The sequence below is a fragment of the Mauremys reevesii genome, linkage group 8 (genome assembly GCF_016161935.1).
Source record: "Mauremys reevesii isolate NIE-2019 linkage group 8, ASM1616193v1, whole genome shotgun sequence".
In the NCBI taxonomy this organism is placed as follows: domain Eukaryota; kingdom Metazoa; phylum Chordata; order Testudines; family Geoemydidae; genus Mauremys; species Mauremys reevesii.
The window spans coordinates 5,962,909-5,973,861 of NC_052630.1; positions in this window are offsets into that span (position 1 = coordinate 5,962,909).

A 10,953-nucleotide genomic window follows, 5' to 3' on the forward strand; every position below is an offset into this window, starting at 1 on the left:
CCCAGACTGTGGGTCACACCATTGGCTGGGCTCTAATCGCAGTGCAATGAGTCAATGGGTCTCCTCACCTGCTTAAAGCATTTTGCTGAATCAGAGCCCGAGTGCTCGGCACGTGCCAGGATCAGTCCCCTTCCCTGTGTGATTTGGGCATTCTGAACGCATGAACGTCTAAGGTGGGCTTCCCTGACCTCTTGTCGTTGGAAAGTTGTGCCGCTCTTTGTTATTCAAAGGTTATTTGCCATAGATTTGGAATCAGGTCTCGGTTTAGACATCTGTGACCCGATGTCACACAGTATTAATGATCTCCATTAGTACTACTGCTCCCCAGGGGTTCGCAATGACTGAGCTCTATTCGAGTACCGCGATCACCAGAGTGTTATCTCCAGAGAGAGATTAATGTTGACATTTGTTAGGATTCTATGAAGGAACATGGATCAACCCAGTTAATAGAATTAATTACCGATAGTTTCTCAATTGTAAGCAATTTATTCCAAAACCCCTCCTCCACCCACCCATTCTTCCTCCTTGGGAGTCAGGATCTTCTGCATTTCTTTCTTTTGCAAAGCCCTCTTGCCCGTGCTAATCTGAGACAACTCTGCCACATCCTTTATCTAGAGCAGGGACCAGCTGACACTGTGGGATTAAACTAGTTCTCTCTCACCCCACAAAAAACACACCTGGGTTTCACGAACCCCGCCACCACCACACACACACACACACACCAGAGTTGAATTGAAGAGTCCCTGTGAATTCTATTTTCTTGTGGACAAGTTGTTGGCCTTGTGCTGGTTTGTCATTGGAGGGCGTATTTTGAGGGGCGGGCTGGATGGCTGGCAATACATCTTGTTGGTTTTAGTGGTTGGGTTCCCCCTCCCCCTGCCCTTTATAAATTATTTTTTAGAACAAGAGACCAATGAAGACTTTGATTTGAAATGTTTTAACTGAGAGTGACCTAAGCCAAGTTCTTCTCACGAGATCAGTGATTCTGGGTGTCTTTCTATTTTGGATGCCTGGCTCAAGACTGTCAAGGGACCTGATTTTCAGGGGAAAGGTACGCGGGAGTCAAAGCCACTCACCTGTCTTGAAAATCTTGGCTGTGGACTTTGCCAATCAACGCAAGAAAACAAAACAAAACACAGACGGTCAAATTCTGGCCCCTACCAAACACAATGGTTGAATTGGTTGATGGAAGTAAGACAAAAGTGATGCTATTGCTTTGTCTAGTGCTGTGTGTATTGTCCACAGAGAGGACGCGTGTGCAGAGAACTGGTAGGAACTAGGAAATCCCTGACACTATTTACCAGTAAGGGCCCATTCAATTAGTACTTAGATTATCTATGCAAGATTGACAGAAGTAAAGGAAATTTACAACATAATCACTTCTGTGCTACCTGGACAGCTGCAGAGTGGACCAGCAATAGATGTCCCATGGGAATACAGCTAGGCAGTAGCTGTATTAAAGATCATGCTTACATTTTTAGGGCTGATACATACTGTACTGTATCTAGTGGCATAATAAGATCTAGGTAAACCTAAAGTAAATACATCGCACCGCCCCACCATAGGCACACACATAGTATCCTTGCTATCATTTTCCTGATAACATGGACAGATGCACATGTGAGCAGATCTGAACTTAAATGTGAGCACGTGTTTGCTAAATAAATACAAGCAAACCTTCCTTCCAGACCGGGGTCCCGATCTAGTTTCAGTCACAAATTAAAATAGTCCGACTCTCAGCCTAATCCAAAGCACAGCAGAGAGCAAGATGATGGACACGCACTGCCCGGGAAGGCAAGAGACATGCAGGTCAGGACAGAGGTGCCCTGGTAAAGCTGCATATGTGTGTGTGAAACTTGCACAGAACCTACCTGGTCGCAGCTCTAAGCCCCTCACCTTTATGAGCCCTCAAATTCACAGAGCGCGGTTATAAAAATAAACACGGACGCGTGTGTCAGCCAAAAATATCTGAGTTGTTGAGTGGTAGCTGGGGACTCCGTTGGCCTGGGTAAACCATTACATCACTCACAGTTAGTCAGGAGAGAAAGCTGCCGGAGCTCCCTGAAAGCTGCCCTGAAATGTTCTGCACACACGCTGGCTGCACCAGCCGGTGTCTCTCAGGACGGGCAGCGTTTTTTAGGGCTATGCCATCCAAGCAGGGTGGTTCGCTGAGACTGGAGCACCCATAGCTGCAAATGGCCAAGGATTTTTTTAAAAAGGAACCAACCCTCCAGGCTTTCAGCTCAAAGCTTTGAGAGATCTTCTCCATACCCAGCCACGTGCCTGGGGTACCATGCAAGGTAGGGACGGGGGAAAAGAGCCATAATCCCGGGCTAATGTTTTCCCCACTGGGGAAAACATTAGCCTTCTAGAGTTGTAGCCTTCTAGAGCAGACGTGCCTGCAGGCAGCAGTCACACATTGTGGGGTGTGACTGGGAACGTTTGCATGAGTTGAGTGGCTCCAAGGGACAGGGACACCGTCGACGCAGTTAAGCCAAAAATGTTACTTTCTTCAGAAAGCCCCGACAGCATCCCTGGATAACACTAGCACTGTGCATTTCTGCAGCGCCTTCCCTCGGAGGATCTCAAAGCACCTTGAAAAGATGATTGAATTTAGGTCCACAATGTGCCGGTAGGGTCCTTTCCACCATGGAGCAAATGAGACCCAGTGAGGTTCCATGACGTACAGAGGCAGGACTAGAAAACGTGCAGTGCTCCATTTGCAGGTAAGTTCCATAACCATCGGACCATCTGCCCTCCCTCTCCGGCAATTCTGGGAGCTAAATAAGTCAACAGCCAGAATCCATCTGAGCAGGATATGGAAAATCAGCCCTAGGAGGGAAAGAACAAGAATCAGATGGGAACAGAGCCACGATGGGAGAATTCAGGTGGGAACAGCCACAGTCAATCCCACATCAGGGGAGCAACCCTCAAAACCTGCCCTGAATAAAACAGTGCAGGGTTCGCTAGAACCCACCTGCCCCTTGCCTGGGGTGATATACCCAGCTGGCTTTGCATGCAGCGAGCTCCTGGTTCTCATGCTTAGAACTCCCAACAGCATTTCCATCTTTGGCAATGACCCACAAGGAGATGTGTGAAGTGGGGAGGAGGTGTGTTCGTTTCTTGGGGACTGATGGCTTGGAGACCCATTGGTTCATCTAGTTTGTCCCCAGGTACTTTACAGGCTGTCAAAGGACATCAGTGGCAGGCTCCTGGATGGCTGCCAATCCTGAATTAAGAAAGAAAATTCCCAAATGTCCTTTGGCAGGCTGCATCTACGATGCCATAGAAAGCTCCCAAGGCAACTGGCAACATCTGTCATTTGAAGGGGCAAGAATACCCGAGCTATGAGTGTAATAAATAAAATAATAATAATAATCTCTCCCTTTTATAGAGCGTGTCTCATCGGTAGATCTCACAGCAAGGAGTGCGGTATTATCCCTCTTACACAGATGGGAAACTGAGGCACAGAGAAACCCAGCCAGCCCATGGCAAGCTGCGAATAGAGCACAGGTCTCCTGCATGCCAGTCCAGTGCTCTCGCCGCTTAGCAGCTACGTGTCGCTGGTTTCCACATAGTTAAGAGCCCCTACCCTCCCTACAGCTTGCCGTTTTCATTTGCCACGTCTGGATGAGGCACCTCCTGTGTCCCGGCATACTGAGATGGTACGACTGGTCCAAGATTCCTTTGGGGGAGCAGCCTCCACCCCGTTCCCCACAGGGCTCGGCCAGCAGATCAAGTTCCAGCCAACTCCAACACCACGCAAAGATGTACAAAATCAGTAGGGATAACAAAGCTCCAGGCCCCCCCCAGCGGCTGGGAACCAGGCCGCCCTCTCACTCACTATCCTGGAGCAATATTTGCCAGGGCTCTGGGTACAGGACAAACAGAGAGATGGACGGATGACAGCACAGAGTGATTGCACTGAGAACCTGCTTTCCAGTCGCTCCCTCGCAGCCAGAAAAGCCAGGCCTGGAGCAGCAGCCAGAACAAGGGGAGAATTCCTTCCAAGGGTGCGCTGTTTGCTTGATCCAGCTCAGCCAATAACAAGAGCCCACACACTAGCCATTCAAGGGAAAGCTTTCAAGCGCTGAGATGGATGTGAGGCCACCCCGCTTGCTTTGACCCAAGGCACCGGATGGGCTGGGAAGCTAGAGAGCTCCACCTCGTGGGATTTCCATGAGAACTGTCGAGTTTTCCACTGCCAGGGGCAGGGGCGGCCTGCCTAGGCCTGTATGCCGTGGTGGTGTAGCTGTGTGGGCAAGGGCTGTGCATTTCGGTCTGCACATCAGTCACTGGAATCAGCCCTTCTCTGACAGTAGCAATGTCTGCACGACATTGGCCTAATATGACACAAAGGGATCAAATTCAGACGTGGTGTAAGCAGGTACAGCTGCACTGGTTTCAACAGCCTTGTAATCGCTTTACATCAGATCTGAATTTGGTCTGAACACTAACGCAAGAATCCCAGCAGGCTATATCAGGGCAAAAGACCTGTGAACTTAATTACCATTATGGCATTATAGTCAATGCCATAGTCCAAGTAACATTGGGACTTTCATTATAACCCCCTAGTTTTCAATTGCTTACAACTTTCAGAAAAAAGTCGCCTTTATGGTTGGCCTTGCTCCAAAGATGATGATTGATTTTTTTTTCCAGACAGGCGAGGGTTTACAAGAATATTATTTTTCTTATTATAATGAAAGCAAAGCCTTTTGTAGCTGCACAAAAAGAAAACAATGGCTGAACTTTATAAGCTGGAAAAAAAATACAAAAACAACTGATATTCACATCTGGGAAAAGTCAGTTTGGCACATATGCAGCATGAAATTTTCTCTGACATCAAAGTTATGTTACTAGTTACAGGAAAATATATTAACACACACAGGTTGTCCATAGTTGCACTGGGGCAGTTTTGAGTTGCTATTTCATTGGAAATGACCATAACTGCATAAGATTTTTACTAGGTACCTTTGGAATTAGGACGAACTAAATACAAAGATTAAAACACTAATCTCCTCTTTTTCTTTTTCCTTTATAAAACAGGGAAATTAAGGACAAATCTGATGTGAATGCAACACTAAGTTTACATTTTAAACCATCAAAATTCAGGCAATGCAAAAGTTAAGGAGCCTTAACCACCACTGTTACTGCAATTTTATGCTAACACAACTCCATTGACTTCAAGATCCAAGATTCTCTGGTGTGATTTAAAAATCAGTTGAGTTAAACCAATGCAAAGGATATTGTGGACACCCTTAAGCTGATATAAACCTGGCTTACATCGATTTATCTTAAAACAAGTCTACATAGGAAAGTCACACCAGTTTAACGTAATGTGTCCTTTTAAATGCATTTAAATAAGCCTGGTGCAAAAGGCTGTGTGGACACTTATTTTGGTTTAAACCAGGCTGATTTTGGTTAGGAACAAATTTAAACAACCGAAACAAGCCACACCTTGAACAGAAATAAGTGTCCATATTGGGTTTTGCATCAGTGAAAAAAATGATTTGCGTTTACCCGGGACAACTTCTGTGTGTCGAGAAGACTTCAGAGTAACCTTAACTGATACACAAGTGGAGGAGCTGGCCATAATGTGTAAGTCATCGTAGCTCAATTGAAGTCAATGGAGCTGTGACAATTTAGATCAGCTGAGGATCTGGTCCTTCATGTATGGGGCCAAATTCTGCTGTAAGCAACACTGACGTAAATCTGGAGTAAACCTCACTGCTATCATGCGCCAAGCCCTTCAGATCTCTGAGGGAGGGGGAAAGGCAGATGGTCCTTAAGGGAACAACGAATAAGAATAAAATCTATGGTGGGTTTTGATCAAGGTCCATGTGCAGTCCCATGATGAAGCTAGGGCCTCTGCTGATAGAACAGAGATGCAGGAGCATTGCCCATACACAATCTGTCAAATAACTAAAACATTAAGCAAAGCGGCCACTTTGTTAGGATCCCAGGAGATCCAGGAGAGCAACAAGGGAACAGCGGAAACGTCACAGGTTCAGGTTTCAGAGTAGCAGCCGTGTTAGTCTGTACACACTTAAAGACTAACAAAATTATTGTAGCATGAGCTTTTCGTGAGCTAAAGCTCAGGAGCATAGAATGGAACACAGACAGGAGATATTTATACATAGAGAACATGAAAGGTGGAGCCAACAGGCAGAGTCGAGATGAGCTATGTGTGTCTGGCACTGCGGTTAGAGAAAGCCACTGACCCAGTGGCAGGCCCATCCTCCGACTGGCACCAGACTATGATACCTGCTATCAGGCCGGGTCCTGAAAACTGGGTCAGGACATGATCAATAAGCCTCGGGAGACAGACCTAAAGCAGGGCAAAGAGCTGCACCCAGAATGCACTGCAGGACATTCCCCGGGCTGTAACTATGGGGTCTTGAGAAGCATGGTGCTTAATATCACATCTGATAGCGAGGAGAAGGGCAGGAAGTGTGGCAGTGGATTTCTCCTACCTCCGGCCCAAAGGAAGGCAAACCATGTCACCTTGTAGGTTCCCAGAAGCCCATCTGCTTGGTCTGTGCCTGTGACCCAGTGCATTGTGGGCCCGAACAGAGATCCAGTTCAGGTTCTTTTAGTCCCAGGAACCGTACCGAGACTGTGCAGAAACCCAGCCAGCTCTAGTTTCTCCTCTTCAGTTTACATGAATGCACAGACCAGGGGAGTTCCAGCCTTGTCTGGCCCCAGCACGGGCTCTGTCATACAAACAGGGACCTTAGACAAGGAAAGGACTTGGGGGGGGGGCAGAGTGGACAAGTGACCGATACTGATCGATTTTGCCCAAGGTGAGGGATTGTCCCTCCTAAACAGGGACATTTGCCATGTGTGCAGTTCTCTCCCTTGAGACTCTCTACAGCTAATTCCTGACTAGATTCTTTTCCCCACCTGGATCCCAAGGATCAAAATCTCCAGGTTAACACAGTAGAGTCCAGCCCAGGACTTTGGTGCCAGCTGGGTCGTTAGCAGATTTGGCTGACGATTCGTGCCCTGTTGCTCCTCTAGGGGTGCGTTGGGCCCTTTGGCATAAGGAGCAGCCTCCTTTCTGTCCTTTTTTTCCATAAAAATTTCCTTACCACGTGCTGCTTCATGGCCAGAACCGCAGAGAGCTGGGGAAGACACTGTTTTCACAAAGAAAATACATCACCGGTAAAAACAAAACATGAAAAAAAAGAAAAAGGAAGGAAGGAAGGAAGGAAAAAGATACAATATAAGCAAAATAAACCTCAAAAACTATGCAGATAAGGAATCAAACCTGGGCTGTAGAAGGAAAACGTATCAAGCAGCAATGAGGTGTCCCAGGGCTTAACTGATTGAAAGGGGCAGAGAAAAGCAGCAGTGGAGAGGAAGAGCTGAGAGGCTGGAAGAAGCAGCTGGGACCCAGCTCCTGGGGAAGGCTTCAGAAAGGAGCAGCCTGAGCCCCCAGAGAGCACAGGCCAGTGAAGAGGGGCCAGTGTGACCCCCCGACTCTAAGGGGGGGTGATTAAGGAGTAGTCAGGGAGGACTGAAATCCTGTGCTTTGCTGGGGACATTTGAAGCCAGAGCTCAGAGAAGAAAGACTGTGACTGAAGCCGCGAAAGAGCCAGAGCGGGAGACGGGGGGAAGGAGACTGTGTTTGAAGCTCCTGTATGTTACTAAACTAGTCCCCAGGAAGGGGTGTGATTCAGGCCTCAGCAGATTTACTGAGGAGCTCCTGGGGGAAGGGAAACTGAGGTGGGTGCAGCAGAAACACTCCAGGCCAGAAGGGGGCACTGCAGAATAGTGGCCCCTGTGTTTGCGGGAGATGCTGAGGGGACTCGCTGTAGGGACCTGGTCCAGTAGTTAGTTTTAAATAGATATAATTAATTTTTATTAATTATCCCCTGCCACACCTGGACCCCATTGTGCTAGGCTCCGTATGGACACAGAACAACAGGCTAATTTTTGCCCCTACAAGTGTATACGTCTTCCTGTGGGTTGTATGCATCTAACCGTGCTTTGCACTTGTTGTAGCACCTTAGGATCTAAGGAGCTGGAAGAGCTTTACATGCAGTCCTTCCCGTGCTACGTGTGACATAGCGGTACTGGTAAAGGGAACGGTAACATATCTTGAATTACCCCTGGGTCCCTCTCACAGACACCTAGCTCTATTGTAGCACACCAAATGCAAGGCAGGTGAATTTTAGAATGAAATGCTGTATTTATAGACCATCGCGCCTTTCATCCTAGGGCCGCAATCTTTCCCAAGCCTTCATTAACCCACACAGCTCCCCTGTGAGGTAGGTAATTATTTAGCTCCATGTCATAGATAGGGAAATGGAGGTACAAAGAGGTAAAATAACTTCTCCCTTGCAAGGGCTGCTACAAAGCCAGTGGAGGTTCCCCAGGTTAGAACCAGTGTGACAGAGCATCGGGTTTGGCCGAGACTTTCCATGATGCTTGGGAAGGTTACTAGCCTCAGATGACATTATTTATGTGCATTCTCCACATGTTTTCTTAATTGCATAGTCTCTCTAATTGATGTTTCAGTTGGACTCTGGAGAGTTCATGGGTCTCTTGTTATTTCTTGTCCAGATTTTCCCAACAGCTGATCGATCACTTTTTCTAATGCCTGGATTTTAGATTCTGTTCTGCTGATGCCTACAGGAATGGAATTCTCCTTCCGAGAGCTAAATGCAACATCTCGAGACAAACAACGGCGGCTGCGTGTGACCTACACGAATAGAGTGGGGGTTTTGTCCCCCTCTAGTGGTTGGTATGCATAAGGGCCTTATGTGGCCACTATTGCTCCTGGCTAATGGACTTATATCCAGATTCTCAAGTGGTAGAGACTCGTGCTTTTAGTATTGAAGGGTGAGGTTCAAACCTGGCTGACAGTCCGAGGGAGGTCAATTACAGTGACTCTTTGTTCTGCTCTGAAAGGGGCAACTTCCTTTCTCTTTCCACCTGCTCAGAGCATGGGCTGGGCAGGGTCTTTTAAATTAGCAATGTTCTTCTGCACCCCTTCCCAGCCCTGTCTGTTGACTGATGCTTGACTGCTTGGTATCTGTGGCAGGAGGACCCCCAATCACAGGATAATCCGGAGCCTTTCAGCTCTGCACCTCCCTGGGGGTAAGGGGCCTGTTTCAGCGCATTGACCATAGTGCAGGCCCTGGAATTCAAAGATTTACTCTTGCCTCAAAGCTGGCCTCCCAAAACATCATGGTACAAACAGAGTATAAAGAGCATACAGTAATACGGCCTCCCGAAAAGCGAACAGCACAGTTGAGGGAGGAGAAACCTGTGTTCTGCCCCTCCGCTGCTTTTCTGCCTGACCACAAACAGGTCCTGTATCTGACATTCCACAACTGTCTCAGGGGCAAGATTAAAACGGCTGGACCCACACCATGCCCCAGCACAGCTCGGCCCAGCCCTTGCATGTTGCCCAGATGAGCGGTCATGGGAGCAGCTACCCATTTTCCACAGAATAAAACGTTTGCAGGTGCAAACCCCGACTCTGATGCCTGCAGCAGGAGCGGGTGCACCCAATACATCCTCTCTTGGGTATCGGAGTCAGAGCAGCTCCTCCCACTCAGCCTTTTCCTCAGCTTTTCAGGCCGACCTGCAAGCCCGTGAACTGCAAGGGCTCCATTCCTTCGTTTTAGCACCGAGCACATTAAAAGCCCCTTTGCAATTGCTGCATTTGGCAAAATGAAACACATACCCTTGGTTGCACACTCGGCCTGAGCAACATCTGCTCCAGTCTGAAAAGTTATGTGTTCTGGGCACTGGAATAGCAAAGCAAAGCGGACCCCATGGTGCACACATCTCAGGACCCAGAATACCTAGTACTGCTAGAATCTGAGCGCTAAGCTTGGGTTGTGCTCAGGGTTGCACTGGGTCCTTTTCTGTGCAATCGGCAAGCAAGAACTATGGCTGGCTCTCCTGCTTTTAGCCGCTGGCCGTACCTCCAACATGTGTGGGCAAAAGCAGGCTGTTCGGTTGCAGGCAAAGGAGATGGTGCAGGTTCCATGTGGGAGGGAAGGAGCAGATGAACTGCAGGATAAGGCCGTTGGGAGGAGCTGGGCAGGGCACAGTTTTCTGGCCTAGCCCCCTTCTAATAAATATTCATAAAAGAAAATCTGGGAGGAGCCAACAGTCCAGTAAGAAATCAATTCTAACAGGTGGGTAAGGGAACAACAGACATTGGGAGTCGGGGGAGCGGCTTGAGTAATTTCTGCTTCTAAAAGCTCATTCACAGGGAGCATCAGGTACGGCCGGCAACTGAGAGCCTGCAGAAGGTGACTGCAAGATGGAAGAAAACACCCTGGGTGTCCTTTGTAGTGGGTCTCTTCTAAAACCACTTCCTCTTGTTCTCTGTGAGATGTAACAGCAAACATTCTTTTCTCCTAAGGCTTGTGCCCTGCCGCTGTCAATCCATCACACACACCGAGCGCGCCAGGTTCCCCAACAAGTCTCCTCTTGTTTATTTACTTACACTGTGGCACAGTCTCTCCCTCGCTCTCTCTGGTATTTCTCATGAACTCGTTTCACTCATTCGGTTTAATTGTGGCCTGGTGCAGCTCCCTTCACTCCCGTGGAGTTACCCCCCTGGCTGCTGTAACCCAGCACGAGATGCCTTCAGCTCTGTGCGCTGGACTCTCCTGCTGGCCGATGTGCAACGAAAACCGCCCTGCGCCTGCTCCACGGAGGCCGTGAGGCTGCCATAGCGCCTGGCTCATTAGCGTCAGGTGTAGTGACTTCGGTTTTTAGTGCAGGAGGGCCCCGGCTTACGCCCTGATAGTAACCATCACCTGTAATTCTTGCTCCACAAGTGCTGCTTCTGCTCACCCATCCGTTTTCCCTCCTTTAACTCTCTCGCTCGCCCTCTTTCCTGCTCTTTTTTCCCCTTCTTTCTTAGTCTCTTCAACCTTCTTTCTCAGCCGCGGGCGAACCCTTTGCATTGCATTGGGCTGATAT